The following is a 20,990-nucleotide window of genomic DNA, read 5'->3' on the forward strand; positions in this document are numbered from 1 at the left end:
CCTCATATCGCCAATGCACCAACTCAACCTCCTTCTTCTCGCTAAGGAGCTTAAAGGACTCATCATCGTCCAGAGCTTCCCGAAGCCAGTTCAGATCTGATCCTATCAAAGTCCTGCAAAAAAAAAAACTCGATAAAGAATGGAAGTCATGAAATAGCGGGATGACTGTGCCGAAACACACAATGAAGTGAAGCCGGTAGACTTCCTCAAAGGCGGAGCACACTTTTATCGGTCCTGCCTCTTCGGCACCGGAAGAATCAACATCGGGCAAAGCATATCCACTCGGAGGAACCACCATCCTGGAATCAAACACTTCAGGAATAGTAGACTCGGGCAATGCCCTCTCCTCGAAGATACGGGCTTGTTGAGCCCCATTAAAAGCTCCACCACACTGTGGGTGCAAATCCTATTTATCGCCACCATCCCTCAACTCGTAGGCCGACGAATCCTTCCCCTCTTTGGAAGAGCACTGCCTCATCCCAAAGAAGTGCCCGGTACCTACAACGGCAAAGCCGGTACAAAAAAAAAGGGAAAATGTCATCTCAAATATACGATGGCCAAGGCAAGGGCAGCGTGCATGCATACCTTGGTATCTCGCTCCCTGTCCGATACAGAATACAGCTCTCCACCTATGCTCGTCGCAGGTCGAATGGGCCACAAACCCCCAGACCTAGTTAGGCAGATCGAGAACTTTGCTCGGCGTCCATGAAGTTGCTACAAAAAGAGAGAAGCACAATTACTCAACTGATTTTTGCTATAAGCAAAATCTGAGAAAGCGCCAGACAGTCCACTCACGTGCATAATTCCATCCCTCGGGGAATGGCATAAGCTCCACGGGGATAATGTCAGTCGTCCGGGCCCGGACAAATCGACTGGACCACTCCTGATCCCCATCTTCTTCATCATTGACGATGAATGGCATGGACGAATGGCACCGCACGGTTAGCAGACCTCGGTAATGGAAGGGCCAGTATAGCTTGATAAGGTGACTGAGTGTGAATTCGAGCCCAGCCTTTTCCGCAAAGGACCTCATCATCATCACCACTTGCTATCTGAGCCAAAGTAACCCTATACTTCAAGGAAAAATCAAGCACGACCCTATCAAGGGGGCCAAATGCGAAAGGATATAGGTATACGCTCAAAAATCCATCAGCAAAATCTGTAATACTCTCATTCGGGGAAAGCACCTGAAGCGTTAACCCTCTCACTCCCTCTGAATCATCTCTTCACCATCTCCAGATGTTCCATTTTTATCAAAGACACGGTCTTCAGAAGCGAACTCCCGCGGATCTTGAGCGTCGGTAGTGATACTCCCTACTCCTTGTCGGGTCGGCCCCGAAGTAGTTGACATGGCTATGGTAGAATTGACAAACTAAAGCAATAACGTGAGCCAATGCTTTTTTGCGCCTGATAAAATGAAGAACCCTACGCCAAGGCGGAGGTAGCTATCTAAAATAGTGAGGCCTTTTGAAGAAGCCGAAATCGCCCCACATATATGTGGGAAATAGCGAAGATTCACCTATCTGGAGTGATCCCCACGAAGCCAATGGCCTCGATACAGATCAATGGGGTGATACCCGACCCTAGAGGCGTCCGTCGACGAGAAGACATGCCTCAAAGAGTAAATTGTGTTGTCTCCAGTTTCTAGGCAGCATCCGACCTCGAGGATCTCTGCCAAAAAAGAATTCGGGATTCGGGAAGCTTTCAACTGTTTTATCTCAGTTTCAAGGCAGAATCCGACCTCGAGGATCTCCACCAAAAAGGAAGTCAGGCTTCGGGAAGCATTCAATGCCATCACTCGACTCAAGACAGTACCCGATCTCATGTTTTCCTTTTCTAAAACGAAAATAAGCACGTGAAGCTCCAATCATGAAGGCTCCAGGAAGGCTCGAGGTAGCGCTTGAGTACAGGTAACCCCTCAACAGAAGTCTATCCCCTAGGATTTAAAAAGATATCTGCATCAAGTTCAAAAAAGAGCCCTAGGTACCCAAACCTGACCTTCGCTCATGTTACCGCTCTCGAATGCTCCAAAACATAGCGTACTATCTCCATGCAACTTGGAGGGCCCGACAGCCCGAACCTATCGGATCAATTCAGGCTAGGTTCGAGGTACGATGAGGGGCTCAGAAAAGAGTCATGTCAATCAGCAAAGGATCGAAAATAACGCTCGCATCCGAATTAGATATTAGCGGTAAACAACAAAGGAAAACATTCGAAGACCTCGAAGGGCACAAGAGCATGCAATAATAAGGCAAGAATCAAAAACAGAAGTGAAGGAAGTATATTCATATTCATAAAAATCCATATACAACGGCCCTCGAAGGGTCCTTACGTACAACTACAAAAGCCTACATAGGATCTCTACCCCAAAAATGGAGGAACAGAAGGATGTACATGTGATGAAACCCGAGAGCTCGGTCCATCCTTGAAAATCCATCTCCGGTATCAGCATCCTCGGGCGCCGCCCCCTCGAGGGTGATTCCTTTGACCGCCTGCTTCCTCTAGGTTCCCAGCTCAATCCCCCGAGGGGTACCCATCGGGGGGAAAGATGAAGAAGAGGAAAAGGAGGGGATGCAGAGGAGGCAGAGAAAAGAGACATGACCTTCCAAATCCAAAGGTTGAAAATTCGGTGGGCCCGGCCTCAATGATCGATTGTGCCACTTTATCCCTTGGGAAAGGAAAAACCTAAGGGATGAAGTGCCGCACCAGGCTAAAGTAGGAGAGTGAGTAGCGGTGCATAGTCCAAATGACTGCCTACGAAAGGGGAAGATCAACTACCCATCTGACATCGTCTCGGGACAACGGCAAAAACAACAAACATAACAACGACCACAGCAGCAACAGGGCAGCATGATCATGCTCGACGAAGGGAAGCCCCGGCAACATACCACAACATGGCCTGCGGGAGCTCTGCCGAATGGCCTTGAGGCCATGAGACCAAAACATGATATTCAAGGATGGAGGAAGGCGATATGAAGAAATGGGCAAATAAGCCAACAGGGGTACTGGGATAGAAATATAAGTGCCAAGGCACCCCCATTTATAAGAGGTAATGACACGATCATCGAGGCTTTAGGAGACTGACCAGCGAACGTAATTACTGCGCTCTTAAGGAACTGAGTTGACGGCGGTATACTCACCTTAGATAACGGGAATCGGCATCACATTAAATGATGATAAATGCACAAGCCCGTGGGGCACCCTAGTTGGCACAAACGTTCGAGCCACAGGTTGCACCATTGGTGTGACATCACCATAAGAAGCTTGAGGAGTCAGGTGTCAGAATCATTTCCTATCGCTTCGTTATGGAAAACGAGGAGACTATCTGTATGTGGCGAAATCGAAGGACTTGATTTCCCGCTATCAGGCCACTTTGGAAGAATGCCTCGAGACCCCGAGGACGTGAAGCCACGACCGAGTTCCCTCCCCCGGGGCTTGTCGAGGCCCGACTTAAAGAAGACAGAGGACGAGGCTAGAACAGAATGGGAAGTTCCCTAGGCACATAGCTAAGTCTGACAGGGCCAGCCTATCCAGAGCCTACGCCAAAGCATGGCGTCTAGCCATCACATCACCATACTTTACAATTAATGCCCATGTACTATAGTCGGGTTCACCTCCTATATAAAGGGAACCCACACCACCTTGTTAAGGGTTGATGTTGCTCCAACTATTTCTACTCAAGTGCAATAATATCTCTCTCTTTTCTCTCTAACTCGCTTGTTCTTATTGGCCCGAGGCCACTTTAGCACTTACTACTCTCCCGTTTTTTTTCCTTTATTGCTTGGTATTGGCCATAAGGACCCTTGATTAATCATATCTTAACTGTTATCCCATTCTCGACTACCCCTGATAGCTCGAGATCGAGCCAGATATCAATCCCGATGTCCTCCATCGACCGGTCCGAAGCCCGGACAGTAAGCCTTTTCGGTTTAATTATTGCTTCGTTTTAGCTCGGATTTCATCGTTAAACTTCATATTCTTATCATCATCTGCTCTAACAACTAGCATAAAAATAGATCACGTATTTTTAGAATACCATTTACAAATTTAATTATTGTTACCATTTTCACAGTAAACAATGTCGTTCTTTATTTGATTGGTTTGAGCCTAGTAAGGTGAACCTATTGGATCCAGGGTTGGTACATCAGATGTTAAAGATGGTCAAGGTGGTTCAGGATCGTCTTTGGATAATGTAGAGTAGGAAAATGTCTTATACCAATGTGTAGAGGCATGACCTTGTGTTCATGCAGGAGATCATATGTTACTCACATTTTTGCTAGACGAGGTTCAGGAAGAAATTAACGTAGAGTCCAAGTTATGTTGAACCTTATGAGATCTTAAAGCATGTTGGTGTGGTCGCTTACATACTTGTTTTACCACCTGAGTTAGCAGTACATCTAGTTTCTATATATCGATGCTTAGGAAGTATGTTCAAGATGAAAGTCTAATTAGACAAATATCTGTCATATGAGAAGCCCCTATGGTTATTTTAGATAGGCAAGTTCACAAGTTGAGGTTAAAAGAGCTTCCTTGGTAATTGCGGAAAATCTTCCGCATGAGGACTCGACTTAAGAATTGAGACGGACATGCAGAGCAGACACCTAGACCTATTTGATAGCTCAGGTATACTTTCTTACTCCATTCAAGGAAGAACGAAAGTTTAAGTCGGAAATATAATAATCCAACTCTTTTGTACAGTTGTGTTAGTATATCTATTTGTACTTGTTGGTATGGTCGGGTTGAAACTTGAGATCTCAAAGGTGTTTCAACACATGTTGAACCAAAATTAAAGTTGCATATTTTTGTTAATAGCTGGGGCGTGGCAACCACGACAAAGATATTAGCAGACGTGTCATTTAGACCACGTTCACGTAAGCTTAAGTGAGAGTTGACCAAGTTCAGGACTCTCAGCGACCAAGTGTGAAGTATCTGATCAGGGCTTGGACCGCGATTGTAAGGTACCTTTTGAGATCCCTGTATACGATGAAATTGGAGGGTCCAATTTCTTGTCATCGAGGCACTTCAGAAGACCATCTCGAAGTCTCGAGGCTAAAAGGCTATGGTCGAAGTTTCCTCCCTCGTGATTCGTCAACACCCAACCTTAGGACAATGTTGACCCCGGCTATGGTAGAAATGGGGAGTTCTCGAGGCACATGGCTAGGACTGATAAAGCCTAGTGGACTACCCTACCCTGAATCAGGGTGTCATCTAGCTGTCCCGTCCCCTTATCTTTGTAATTAATGCATTTTGTAATATGTTTGGATTCCCCTCCTGTATAAAGGGGATCCTTATTATTTTGTAAAGCCGGTTGTTTCTTCAGTTGCTCCACACGAAATATACAAGAACATTCTCTCTACTCTCTAATACATTCTTTGATATTATTACTTCCATTTATTATCTTCATTATTGTTCTTCATTTATTTCTTATCATTATCCATAAAGATCTTTCATTGATTTTATTATAACTGCTAGCCATACTTCGACTGCCTACGATAGCTCCCAGTCGAGCCCCGGAATCGACCTCGAGGCCCCCAAATCGACAAGTTCAAGGCCCCGATTGTTAACCTATCGGTTTGGTTAACATTTTATTCCTAACTCTTATCTCATTTCTAAGTCTCATGCATAACATCAACTGCTTAACAACTAGCATAAAAATAGATCACGTATTTTTAGAGTCTCATAATCAAATTTAATTGTTATTATCATTTTCATGGTAAACAATTTGGTGTCCATAGTGGGGCTAAAAATAATAGTGATTATTTTCTTGCTAGTTTTACTACACGACGCAAGTTATCTTTTACGCATTCTCTTGTCCAAGATCTTCGATTTCAGGTCGAAATGTCTAACAAAGTGAATGGAAGTGAAAACAACAATCTTAAGGACCACGGAGAAAACGGTGTGGCTGCTCTAGGTGCTGGTGTGCCCCCACAAAACCTTGAGAATGCACCAAGACCAATTCCAATGGACACAATCTCGCGCGACACCCAACAGGTCGATATAAGCTCACACACCAACAGGAGTGTGCACCAAGGGGATCAACAAGAGCCTCATAAAACCCCAACTAAGGAAGAACGGGAGGTTAGCCTTCATGGTATTTTTGAAATGTTGCAGGCACAACAGCTAGCTATTGCTCAGCTACAAAGTCACCAGAAAACTCATAACACGGTAGCACCGGGGATAGCTCCCCCAGCCGAACAGGTACCGGAGAGATCGAACAATAACGGGTCGATGATCGATCCCGCCATCGTAAAGATTCTCGAATACCTCACCAGAAGGATTGAATCGGGAGAGAAAATGATAGAAGCTAATAATAAGAAGGTCGAGACTTACACCTCCAGGGTCGACCAAATTCCAAGAGTGCCCCCGATCCTGAAAGGTGTGGTTTCGAAGAAGTTCATACAAAGGCCATTCCCAGAAGAAGCGGCCCCGTAACCCATTCAAAAGAAGTTCAGAATGCCAGACCTCCCAAAATACAATGGGACCTCAGATCCCAATGAGCATGTCACTGCCTACACCTGTGCAGTAAAGGGCAATGACATAAAGGACGACAAGTTCATACAGTGGCTTCGAAGCAACTGAAGCAGAATCTAGTCGAATATTCTGCCGTTACTTGGTCGGACGTCTACAACCGATACCAGTCAAAGTTCAGGGTCAAAGATGACCAGCTAGGAGCCCCATGGAGATCAATATACCCAAGAAGGCTTCTGGCGAAGGAGCCAAGGTCAAACAAAGAAAGATATCATCCATACACCAAAGATAAAGAACGCCCTGAGGCGTAACCCGCCTCGCAATGTTGAAGGATAAATCAAGGACAGAATCCCCGGGGACTCATCATCAGAGTCAGATTCGAAAGAAACGGGGGGCCAACAAAGGCACCTTACTTGTCAGAGTACAACTTTAACGTCGATGTGTCAGACATCGTGTTCGCCATCAGCAAAATCAGAGAAGCCAGGTGGCCCAGGCCTGTACAATCAGATCCTTCACAAAGGAATCATAACTTAGTGTGTGAAATTCACAACACGTACGGCCACAAGACCGAGGATTGCCACCAACTCCAAGAAGAGGAAGCCCGACTAATTAACAAAGGGCACCTCCGGGAATTCTTCAGCGACCGAACCAAAAATCAGTTCCATGAAAGAGAGGCGGCCAAGAAGAACGAAATAAATAATCCACAATATTTCATTCACATGATGTTGGGAGGCATCGATGCCCCACAGCAACCCGTGATGAGAAGGACAAAGATATCCATCACCAGTGAAAAGCGAACCCGGGGATATATACCTAAAGATGCCCTCACATTCAGCGAAGAGGACACCGAGACCTTGTCTCAACCTCACAACAACGCACTGGTAATCTCTTTCATAGTAAATACATTTCAAATAAAATGTGTACTCGTGGATCCAGGTAGCTTGGCCAACATTATCAGGTCGAGGGTAATAGAGCAGCTCGGACTGCTTGACCAAATCGTGCCCACCACTCGAGTCCTCAACGGATTCAATATGGCGAGCGAAACAACGAAATAATAAATCACCCCCCCAATCAACGTGGCTGGCACAACCCAAAACGTCAAATTCCATGTCATCGAAGGAGACATGAGGTACAACACCTTATTCGGACGGCCGTAGATACACTGCATGAGAGTAGTACCATCCACCCTCCACCAAATGATTAAGTTCCAGACAAACGATGGGATTAAAACCATCTACGGGGAGCAACATGTAGCGAGAGAAATATCCGCGGTACACAATGTGGCACTGACAACAATACCTCCACCCAAAAAAAAGCCAAAGGGTAATCAAATTACATCTTCGGTTAAGCCCGATTAAACAAAGAAGAGGACCGTATTGCATCCTCGTCACAAGTGACTGGGACCTATCGGACCTCGAGACATCGTCGACACATCCCACACTAAGGTATAACCATCTCCCTTTTATTTTATATTTAATTCTAACCTTTGTGCAGGCGCCCAACCAAAGCAGTCAAAATGCTAGCCCATTAAGGTTTTAAAGCATTTGTTGCACTCTTTTCCTTCGACCGAGTTTTTATCCCGAAAAGGGTTTTATCGGCAAGGTTTTTAATGAGGCAACCTTCACATGCTACCTAAGGACGACTCGACAAGCATTCAAGGCTTCTTTTGCAATCAACCTCAAACACTGGGGGCATCCCCCCCACCCCAGGAAGGCCATCCGCACGAAAAAGCCAAGAAATAATAAATGGGGTACCAATAGGAAAATGTTGTACCGGGCCAAACGGTCGAATGAATAGTGTCCGTATAGATGGGCCCCTGATGGCAAAATCATGTATACTTGTACCAAATAATTGAAGAATATCTTTTATCAAAGCATCTCACACTCTAAAAGAAGCTCCGCACCTTTGCAAAAATGACTCCTCCGCCGTAAACATCCCGAACACTCAGGAACTGGCGTAAACAATTCAACACCTAAACGATCTTCGGGTCGGGACTCCAAGCTCATAAACTCTCAACGAGGCAACATGAAAATCACGAAACATCACCAAGACTGAAAGTGCCCTGAATACTCGGGGACTGGCGTCAAAATCTTAAAGAACACACAATCTCAAGGTCGGGATCTCCAAAATCGTAAGCCCTTAATGAGGGAATGCAAAGTTTACAAGTAATGGCTTCCGAGTCACTAATCCATCGATGACTCAGGGACTACCGTCGATCGTCATTCGTTAGAAATCCTGAGGCCATAAGACCCCGAGCGGGCAGACTCAGTCTCGTAAGACCTACATAAGGCAACAACAATATCTGTATGACCTCAAGTAAGGCATGAACTATACTTGTACCAAGTATCCAAAACTGTAAGACCTCAAAGGCATGTAAAACTTGTAAGACCTTACTAAAGGCATAAACCTGATCTCAAATTTTTGGTTATATATCGAACTTATAAGACCCCTAAAAAGTCATACCCTCGATGTAATGCTAAAACTACTTTATTCGGGACTTAAAGGCTCCGGCCAAACATAAATGACTCTGGTTACAAGGCTGTACTAACTGAACTAATGCGACTCGGGGACGCCCGACCGTCGCTACAATATCACATGCCTTTAATAAATTACTTCAAATCTACTTCGAAAAGAACCGTTTAAACAGGTTACCCTCGATATAGGCAAAATGGCTTCGACCATGTCAGCTCCTAAACATTGGCTTCGAGATACTCTGCCTATGAGCCAAACCTCCCTAGGTGCTCGATCATCGCCATATAGCGACTCACAATCAAGGATTTTTATTAAGTCGTCAAAGAGTCAGGAAAACGTTATTTCAAAAAGTCCTTAACGAGAGAAAAATAAAGCCAATAAAAGGTCACTTTGACCCAAGGCATAAGAACCATTATCGCCAGCCCACACTAAAAGACCGCACTGGCCTAAGGCATAAGAGCCACTGTCACCAGCCCGCACAAATCCGAAAACTTGAGGGTCAAATGAGCTCTAGTCGTAACCGGATTCGGAGACTGAACCCAAAATAGTTAACTAAAATATGCCTAAGAGCAAAGAGTAAGAGCCATCATGACCAGCTTGATGAGACTCAAGGCCACACGCATAAAAGGTCGCTTCGACCCAAGGCATAATAGCCACTTTTTCTAGCCCGCACAAATACAAAACTTGAGGTTCGGATGAGCTCAAGTCAAAACCTGATTCAGAGACTGAACCTAAAATAGTTAACTAAAAAGGTCGCATCGACCAAACATGTAAGAACCTACGAAACAGCCTAATAAGCCCTAGGGCCATATCACGAGTCTAAGGATTCTGACAACTCAAAGGCCAATTGATCTGGCTAAAATCTCGGCAAAACAGAAACCCGGAAGATACAAAATCGCGAGGTTCCCCCCTTATATATACATGTAATAAAATACAAGCTCTATTCACGGCATATTGTGAAAACACTATATACAAAGAGAGAGAAAATAAATGTCCCCCTTAGGGGCTATGGCCCGACGGCCCTGTCCTTGCCATCTTCAGCATCGGACAGAAAGAACTTGGCTTCATATTCCTCCACCTTGGCCTGCTCGATCTCTTCCGAAATATCAAAACCCTTGGCATGAATTTCAGCGAGAGTATCCCTCCGAGATTTGCACTCCGCGTGCTCTTTACTACTACTCACACGACCAAGAGTTCTCCTTAGCTCAGCTCTAGTAGTGTAAACGTTCTTAAAATAGGCCTCCGCTTTCTTATCCGCCCTAGTGTTGCTCATCACAGCCTCGGGCCAGTCATTTACCACCTCGACCTTCGCCTTCGAAAGCTCAGACTCTATCCTTGTGATCATGTTCGCTCGCGCAGAATCATTCACACGAACGGTTCGGATTTGCATCTCCAGGGTGGAAGCCTTAGCCAAATCACACTCCTTGGCCACAACTTGGGCATATACATGGGCCTACAGATCATTGAACTCATGTTTGGCCCGGCCAACTTCACCCCAAACTCATTCCAGCTTCTCCATTTTGCTCTCCAACTGAAATATCGAAACATTAATCTCCAAAAATGAAAGGAGGAGCATATGTCAACATGAAATACAAGATACCTGTCTCATGAGGCAACTCTCATGGCTCCGGCTTCGATCCGCCTCACACTGCAAGGATACCAGGTCGCTTTCCTTTCTCACACAAAGAAGCTTAAGGGATTTCTCCCTATCCAAAGCTTTCCGCAACCTAGCCTCATAGTGAAGTAGCTCAGATTTAAGCCTGTCAAAGGCCTATGAAAGTAAATTCAATGAGAAAGGAAGAGTGTGAAACTGGAATATCCTATGCCAGCTACCAAAGCTTACCATAAAGCCGAGCCGCTAAGCCTCACCAAAGGCCGAGCCAATATCCAATGGCTTAGTGTCCCCCGAAATGCCTTTGGAAGGAAAAGAAGAAGGCACCATGTGCTCCTCACAATTTAAAGTACCCTCAGCAGAAACGGGGAATGCTCGTTCGAGAACGGAGGCCTCCGAAACTGGACAATCAGTCAAATCGCCTCTTTTGAGCAGCTGAGAAAGACTCGCCTCGTTGTGAGCCTCCTCACGCCCCGAAGATCCTTTTCATTTATAATCGACCCTCGACCCCGAGGTCGACAGTCTCTCCTTCTCACCGAGTGGGCACAGCCTCTTATCAGAAAAATCTCCAATACCTGCAGTGGTTAAGTTAGTATGCTAAAAAGAAAAGTACCATTCTAGGAAATAAGCCGCCAAGAGCCCACCATGATGCTTTGCCTCCCATCTCCCGTTGGACAGGTCTTGCCACCTGCGCTTATCATGGGTCGAACATGCTACCAGCTTACGAGACCACTCGGCCAAATAAAAGACCTCGGTCGGCAACCAAGGAGTTGCTACAAAAAATGGAATAGAAAAATGTCGTTATGGAGCTCGCCCCCAGACAAAGTGATAAAAATATAGGTATGACACGTACGAGTAAAATTCCATTTATAAGGAAAGGGAAGAAACTCTCCAGGAACTATATTGATCGTCCATACTTGAACGAATAGACTCATCTATCCTTGGTCCTCATCCTCTTCACCATCAACGGCAAGAGACCGTATGGATAGATGTCGCATAGTAATCAAACCCCGTTAACGCAGCAGCCGATATAACCTCACGAGATGACTGAGAGTAAATTTGAGCCCTTCCTTATCTGCAAAGTATCTTATCGTCTGCACTATCTTCTAAAGGGATGGGTGAGCCTGCGCCAAGGTAACTTGATATCTCCGACAGAACTCAAGCACGACCCGGTCGGGGGGACCCAATGAAAAAGTGTGCGTATTTACGCTCAAAAACCCCTCGATGTAGGTCATGATGCTCTCCTCAGAGGAAGGTACTTGTAGCACCACTCCTTCTCCCCATCCACAGTCTTTTTTGATCATTTCGAGGTGTTCCTCCCCTACTGATGAGATGAACCTCAAAGCATGATCCCGATGTCCTTAAACATTGGGAGGTCTCTTCAACATAAAGTCTCTCCTCGAGACAAATCACCTCGAGGCCCTCTCATTGGGCACAAGTGGTGTACCACCGACCGGACGTGGAATAGAGGCAGAACTCCCCTCTCTTTGATGGGCGGATGTCGACGTAGCAGTCATGGCTACGGTAAAATAAGAGGAGAGTTATATAGATTTGGGCAAAGATTTTTAGTTGAAACGACGGGAGAACTAGCACAAAGCGCCAAGTCCTATGGAATTAATAGTTACTCAGAGTAGCAGAATCTCCACTTGAGAAACAAGTGAATCAATATATTGGGGCAAAGCAGCGGCTGATCACCTACTAGAGGGCCAATTAATTTTGGCCATGGTAATAGCATTTTTTCCTTGGGAAATGCACTGGCGGGACCATCTGGGATCACCCCGGAGCTCCCTTTATCAAATCGCATGAATAATGCTACCCCACGAAAGTCGAGAGGTATCGAGACCTTGGGGGCTTCTTGATGTCAAAAGCATCATCCCCAAAGAAGCTATCGGCCTAACTTCAATATAGGACCCGATTTCAGGGGTCCTGATTACTCCAAGAATGGGATCTAAGGAGTTAATATTAAAATATGAAGAATAACTCCGCGAGAGCAAAGAGATACAAAGAATGGAAAGACTTGGAGCAGAAAAATTCTCTTGCATTGCAAAAAAATATATTTACAAGGGATGTCTTTACAAGACTTAGTCCCCCGGGGGTACATGCACCGAAAGAAAAAAAAAAGGGGGGGGGGCAAAGCGACACAAGGTCTACTCTTCGTTGCCACTGTCCTCCGAACCATCTCCAGAATCCTCATCTGGAGCGATCAAGAGCTCCGACATTCTCTCCAACTCTCGGGCCTCCTTGATCTCGACTAAAAGATCGACACCTCTAGTTCCAACCCCCTACAAGGCTTCCCTCCTCGCCTTCGCACTGGCATGCTCGATATCCTGAGCTAGTTTTAGCTCGGCCCCTATCGATATATTATGGGCTATTTGATTCGTCGTGGCTACGTCCTACAGATAAGTAGCAGTCGTTCCTTCGATCTCAGACTTGGCCACAATCAGCGTAACAACCTCCTTTCGAGCATTTTGAAAAAGATCATGGGTTGATGCCAACTCCGAGGCCGCCACCCTGTTCCGCTCCCTCAACTCGAGGATCTTCTCATTCTTTTGCCCGATCAGTGAATCCCTTTGCCTGACCTACGAGGGGAAAGGTCAGCCAGTTAGTATCAGATTATGGGAACAAAGGGCAGATTCACGCATGGCAAATACCTGCTCCCTCCAAAGAAGCCCTGAGCTCGCCTGACTCTTTCTCTTTTCGAGCAGAGTAAGCCTCCAACTCTCACAGTCCCGAGGTCAGCCTCTTAAGATCCTTTTCACAACATGAAAACTCCTCATGAAGCCGAAGAGAGCATGATCATACATCTTCTTACACTACAGCAAAACAAAATAGTTAGAAGAATGAGGAAAAATGCTCGAAGCCTAAAGGAAATACGCATAAAACAGCTATCACCTACTGCTAGAACCTCTCCGCTGCCTTGACGGCACCGGGAGCATCGAGATCGATGTTCTCTCTAACGTCATAAAGAATGTTGCCAAGCGCGCCTCCCCCCCTCAAGAGGGCCCCCAATTTTGAGGGTATTCGCATCCTGAGCATCCCTCAGCTCCCTCGACGTGAACTGAGAGCCCAAACTGAAATCGCATATATCATCGATGTCTTCGATGGGCAACTCCAGTCCATGAAATCTCCGGGTCCCGACCCTTCAAGACTAGCGGCAACGGTCCCCCCAGCGGAAACTGCACCAAATCCGGTGATGGGATCCAGGATCACATTGACACCCTCTTCGACAATCTTTGATTCACGAGACCAATCTGAGTCGGCCATTCTCGATTCAGCAACCTCCGGTCGAGGCATCTGCGAGGCTCCCGCACCCAACCTCGTCTTCCGTGCCAACCAGCACTCGCCCTAATCCTCATCATCATCCTCATCCTCAGCACTGGGGCTTGCTTTGAAAGTTGAAGTCGAGGTCCTAGTAATGGCTCGAGGCTCGCGTGACTTAGGTTTCTTTGCCACGGGAGGATCGGCAGCCACCTTACCTTTCCTTTTCTTGCCCTTGGCGGGCTGCGAAGTTTCCATCTCACCATTAGGGGGCGGCCTCATCCGCATATTGTCACCAAGGTCTGCACGAGCGTAGTGACCGTATCTTATCAGCACAAAGGATACGGGGAGAAACATAAATCTAAGACACATGTGGCAAGGAAGCTTTAACATGATTCTTGGCCACCCACAGCTTCTTAGCCAGGTCATGCCCAGACCGGATAAGATATGGGAACATAGTGTCCAACCGCTCGATCCTTCCCGACAGATCCGAGACCGCTTCGGGGTACCAAGCGGTAGTCGCAGAAACCAAAACGAGGTCATTTATTCGAAAGAAAGGAAATAAAATCACAAAACATGTTCGAGGGAAAAAATGCTTACACTGTGTGTTCCACCTTCCAGGAAAGGCATCCTCCCTACCGGAATAATGTTTGAGGTCTTCACCCGGATGAACCTACTCATGCACCCTCGATCCTTATCCTCGTCGGTGCTCGAGAAAAATAATTTTTTGTATCGGTGGTGAAGCCTAATCAAACCTCGATAAAATCGAGGGCTGTACGGCCTGATCAAATGGTAGAGGGTAAAGATCTCACCCTCAACCCCTTCAGAGAAATGGTAGAGCATCAAGACTATCCTCCAGAAAGAAGGATAGATTTTATCAAGCATCACTTGATATTTGTCACAAAAATCGAGGATATCCAGATCTATCTCCAGGGAAGGGGATTTAGAAGGATAGGCAGGACCCAAAGGGAAAGGGTAAGTATATACATGAAAAAGCCATCCTTGTAATCTGTTATATTCTCATCAGGGCAGGGAACTCCACCTTCACTGCCTCCCTCCATCAGCAGTCTTTCTTCACCGTCCTTATGTTGGTCACAACACTAATGTATCGGGACACGTGTTTGCATCGACCCAGTGCAGATGAAGTTTTATCGTTTGTAAAGTCATTTGACATGTCAAGCTCGGTGGGAGTACATTGTCCCAAGGTGGGTATCACTTTGGGTTTCCCTCTAGATGTTCAAGATGAAGAGGCAGTCTCGTTTTTTTTCGAGGAATGCATGCGAAAGGGGATGTATCTGGCTTTGCAAATTTGAAGATGTTGAAAAAGTAAGAATTATCAAACGATTGGTGTATTTATAGGATTCGAATGGGCAGCGGAAGGGACGAACTAATAGCGGTTCGTGGGCTTCTCGATAGTCGCATTTGACAGCGACCCTTGCGCGGTTTTTTGGGCATAGAATTTAATGCTTTAATAGGCTGACGTCACAGCGATGTGCTTTTGAAATGGAAGCTCCAAATCGTTTTCTATCGCTTCATTCAAGGAAGCGCCAGGACTATCTATATATGGTGAAATCAGAGGGTCCAATTTCAAATCATTGAGGCACTTCAGAAGACCATATCGAAGTCTCGAGGCTACAAGGTTGTGGTCGAAGTTGCCTCCCTAGAGGTTTGTCAACACCCGACCTTAGGACAATGTTGACCGCGGTTACTGTAGAAATGGGGAGTTCTCAAGGCACATGGCTAGGACTGATAAAGCATAGTGGACTACCCTACCCTGAATCAGGGTATCATCTGGCTGTCCCATCCCCTTATCTTTGTAATTAATGCATTTTGTACTATGTTGGGATTCCTCTCCTATATAAAGGGGATCCTTATTATTTTGTGAAGTTAGTTGTTGCTTCAGTTGCTCCACACGAAATATACAAGAACATTCTCTCTGTTCTCTAATACATTTTTTGATATTATTGCTTCCATTTATTATCTTCATTATTGTTCTTCATTTAATGTTTATCATTGGCCATAAAGAGCTTTCGTTGATTTTATTATAACTGTTAGCCATACTTCGACTGCCTACGATAGCTCCCAGTCAAGCCCCAGAACCGACCTCGAGGCCCCCAAATCGACAAGCTCGAGGCCCCGATTGTTAACCTATCGGTTTGGTTATCATCTTATTTGTAACTCTTACCTCGTTTCTAAGTCTCATACATAACATCAACTGCTTAACAACTAGTATAAAAATAGATCACGTATTTTTAGAATTCCATAATCAAATTTATTTATTATTATCATTTTCACGGTAAACAATACCGATAAAGGATCGATCTAGGTATGTACCAATGGCAAAATTGGATCTAGGTTTTTACCATTTTTGGCAAAGAGAAGCTCGTGGGTGGCTTCTTCTTGGATTGATTTCATTATTGAGGCAAATAATCCTTCATACCTTTAGACGAATTTATTCAATTTTGGTCGAACTTGAACCATAGAGTCATGAGATTTAAGAGCCTAAATTGGGTTTTTGAGACCTAGTTTTCTAATTGAATAAATTAAGGTTTAACTAGGTAAATGGACTTCAAATGAGAATCTAAATATAGATTTAGACTCATGAGCTAATGCGTCACCCGAATCTAAAATATATTTTGGGGGATGACCGGGTTGACCGGCGGTTATCTTTGACCTTGACTTTTTGGAAAATTATGGAATTGATCCATCTTAGCCTAATTGAATGTGTTATCCAATATTTTGCATAGAGTTAGATTATTTGAGGGGTATTTTGGCTATTTCATTCTTGGGGACCTACTGATTTCAAAAGGCAATTGTGAGACTTTAATTTCAGATTGCTTGATTTTCCAAAAATATGATCTAAAACTTGCATAAGTATTTTTTAAACTACATAGTATGTTGAGGGCGAGAGCGTACTAGCGCATTTACGCTATTTTCAGCTACTACTCTATGTTAATCTCTCTTATGACTATGACATAATACTTGTTTACCGCAAAAATGGTAATAATAATTAAATTTATTGATGGGACTCTAAAAATACGTGATCTATTTTTATGCTAGTTTGTTAAGCAATTGATGCTATGTATGTGAGACTTAGAAACGAAATAAGGGTTAAGGATAGGGCGATAATCAAACTATTGGGCCAATTATTGGGGCCTCGGGATTGTGGATTCCAGGCCTTGAGGTCGATTTCGGAGATCGACTACGAGCTATCGAAGGCAGTAGAAATGTGACTAACAGCTATAATAAAATTAACAGAGGCTCTTTATGGCCAATGATAAGTAATAAATGATGAACAAATATAAAGATAATAAATGAAAGCAATAATATCAAAAGAATATGTTAGAGAGCAAATAGAATATTCTTGTATATTTTGTGTGGAGTTACTGAAGCAACAACCCCTTACAAAGTGGCAAGGATCCCCTTTATACAGGAGGAAAATCCCATCATAGTACAACAAGCATTAATTACAAAGATATGGAGATGTGTCAACTAGATGACACCCTGATTCGGGTCTTAGAGTAGTCCACTAGGCTCTGTCAGTTCTAGCCATGCGCCTAGGGAGTTTCTCATTTCTACCATTACCGAAGTTGTCGTTATCCTAAGGTCGAGTATCAACGACCCTTGAGGGAGAGTACTCGGTCCGTGGTCTCGAGCCTCCGAGGTGAGCTTCCGAAATGCCTTAATAACGAGAAATTGGTTCCTACGATTTTGCCGTATGCAGATAGTCCCCAGGTTTCTTATAGAGGAGCAACAAGAAATGATTTTGACATCCGACTCTTCAAGCTCCCAATATTGGCATCATACTGTTGGTATCAACTTGTGACCTAAACCTTTGCGATAACCGTGGCATCTCATGGACTTGTCTTTTCAGCGTCATTCAATGCGCTGCCGATTCCCGTTCTTCAGAGCAACAGTACTGTCGTCAACTCGGTTTTCAGTAATGCATTGATTGCTCCCTATCGATCCATCTTTCAAAGGCATTGATAGCATTGTTGGCCATATTATCATCCCCTATAAATGGGGGACTTTCCATACTATATTTTTATCCAAGTGCTTTTCAACATCTTTCCATCCCCTTCTTCTCATTCTCATTATCCGTCTCCACTACTACCCGCATGTTTGGGGTCTCTGGACTTAAGGTCTTATGGCGGCATTCTTATCATCCATGATATGAACTTTTACTTGGACTTTCCTGTACCGAGCGAGATTCTTCTGTCTCTTTGTTGTTGTTATTGTTATGGCTATCACTGTTGTTGTCGTTGGATCGACGTGATGAGATAAGGAGGTTGGCCTATTTCAACTTAAGAAAACATTCGAACTCTACACCGCTGCTCGGGAGAGTGATCGGACTATATACCGCTGCTCACTCTCCTACCCAAGCCTGGTATGGCACTTTATCCCTTGGGTTTTTTCCCAAGGGGTAAAATGGCACAACCTTCCATTAAGCTCGCATGGCACGATGTCTCGGAAGGTGGACACAGAGCGGCCGTGCGAGTAGGGTTGAGGCCTACCGAATCTTCAACCTTTGGCTTCGGCGGGCTACGTCTCTTTTTTTGCCTCTTCTGCGTCACTTTCCTCTTCTTTTCCTTCCCACTTTCCTTTTATTCATATTCTCCCTCGGAAATATTGCTCTATAGGATTGAGATGGGAACCTAGAGGAGGTGGCGATCGAAGGTATCACCATCAAGGATGCATGTTCGAGGAGGTAGTGCTCGGAGATGCTGCTACGGGAGATGAAGCTTCGAGAGTAGACTAGGTTCTAGGCTTTTACTGCATGTGTACCCTTTCGCTCTTTGTTTTTGTGTAAGGACCCATCGTGGGCTTTTGTAATCACGTGTAAAGACCTCTCGTGGGCTTTTGTAATTGAATGTTTATGAATAAAAAGATATTTCTACAATTTTGTCTTTGATGCTTGCTATACTCCCTTTCATTTATGTTTACAGAGATTCTGAATGCACGACTCTGTCGGTTAGTGCCCATATCGAACCTAGAAGATAGTATTCTTTCTGACTTTTGCTTGATAAAAATGGCTTCCCACAGAATCCTTTGTCGTTCCTCGGGCCAATCCTGGATTGATCCAATAAACTCAGGTCGTCGGGATCCTTACTTTGAGTCGAATGGAAGTAGGGCTTTAAACCCCTAAACTGAGACTTAGACTTTACACCTTCGAGAGAAATCCCCGAGTGAGGGTTGACTCGGGGCATTTGGAGACTTGTCTTGAACTTAATGTATGTAACCTTAAGGCGTTGTAGATAGGTCTAGGATGATGGACTGCCTGGTTTTAGATGATATTTGCAATGTTGTTAAAGGCTTCCTGGAGCCTAACTTATTTTTTAAAGGAGGTCCTCAAGATCGGGTACCATCTCGGGATTTGTAATGACGCCAATGGCTCCCTGGGGTCTAACTTCTTTTAGATGGAGATCCTCGAGGTCGGATACCACCTCGGGGTTGGCGATGATGTCATTGGCTTCTTAAAGCCTAACTTCTGATTGATGGAGATCCTCGAGGTCGGGTACGACCTCATGATTGGTGATGATGATGTTGGCCTTTTAAAGCCTAATTTTTGTTTGATGAAGATCCTCGAGGTCGGGTACCACCTCGGACTGGCGAAGGCGTTATTGGCTTCCTGGAGCTTAACCTTGTTCTGATGGAGGTCCTTAAGGTTGGGTACTACCTCGGGATTGGCGATGATATTGTTGGGCTTGCAGAGCCTAACTTCTTTTTTATGGAGGTCCTCGAGGTCGGGTACCACCTCGGGACTGGCGATGATGACATCGGTCAATGTTTCTAATCGGCTTTGAGGTAGGCGGATCGTCGCCGTTTCTTCCATGTATAATTAGGGTTGTTTCTGCTCTTTCGGAGATTCCTCCATTTTAAGTAGTTACCCTTCTTTTTTTGCGTCAGGTCTTCCATTACTTCTGTACCAACGTATTTGCACAGATTCCTGCTTTAGTTCTCTAATCTTGCCATAGCCATAACTACTACATCGGGTTCTGTTCGGCAGAGAGGGGAGAGTTCCACCCCCGACACTCAGCATCAGCGAGGGTTTACTTTGAAGATTACTTCTTTGATAGGAGAAGATCATCTTGAGTTAGTGAGAAAAGACTGCGGGTGGAGGAGAAAGTGGTGTTACAGGCATTTCGCCCGGGTGAGGGCGTCACGGATCGTGCAGATGGATTCTTGAATGTGTACACGTATCCTTTCACAATGGGCCCCCTTGATAGGGTTGTGCTCGACTTCTGATTAGAGTATCGGGTTAGCTTAGCGTAGATTCATTCGTCGTTTTGGCAAACAGTATTGATGGTGAGGTTTTTTGCGAAGAGGACAGGGCTTGAATTTACGTTCAGTCATCTTATTAGGCTATACCGGCCCTTTCACCATCAAGGTTTGCTAACCTTATGATGCTGATCGACCACGCCCTTCGTTGTTGATAATGAGAAAGATGGAGACCGGGGTGGATGAGTCGCTTCGCCCGAGTGTGGACTGCTGACATTATCCCTGTGGAGCTTATGTCATTCCTTGAGGAATAGAATTATACATGTAAGTGGTGCATTTTGTGCCTTCTCAGTTTTGCCTTTGGCGAGAACTGGTTTCATAACCGTGCCCTCCTTTCTTTTTCTATAGCTGTTTCATGGGCGTCGAGCGAAGTTCCATATTTGCCGGATTGGCTCTGAAAATTGGCGACCCACTCGACCTGTAATGAGCGCAAGTGTCAAGCTATGTCCCGGGGCAGATGGGAAGCGAAACATCACGGTGAGTGTTGCGTCATACTTTCCCCTCCCTTCCTTCATTTGGAGAGGGATTTTCCCTTTATGCGTATTAAGCTTGTTGTTGTAGGCATCGGAGAGCCTTTTGAGTCTATGTCGCGCTCCTCTGAAGAGGGAAAAGGGTTGCCAGCCCCTGGTCTAAAGAACGACAATAATAAGCGAGAGATGTTTTTTTAGTGTGATGGCGCTCAAAGCAAGGCAAAACGGTATCGGAGCTTCATAGGGGAAGCATCATCCGAGCTTGCCATGTCCGCGGTTCCTGTTTCTGGAAAGAGGGTTTCTCCGTTGTTGTCTCCTTCTCTTTCCATCGACAGTACTTCTGGAGATACTAAAAACTCAGGGTCGCACACACCGAGTGACCGTGCTTCAACCGAAGTCGATTATTTTAGGGCTTAAGGAACTGGATTGGC

Source organism: Nicotiana sylvestris, chromosome 12 (genome assembly GCF_000393655.2).
Source record: "Nicotiana sylvestris chromosome 12, ASM39365v2, whole genome shotgun sequence".
In the NCBI taxonomy this organism is placed as follows: domain Eukaryota; kingdom Viridiplantae; phylum Streptophyta; class Magnoliopsida; order Solanales; family Solanaceae; genus Nicotiana; species Nicotiana sylvestris.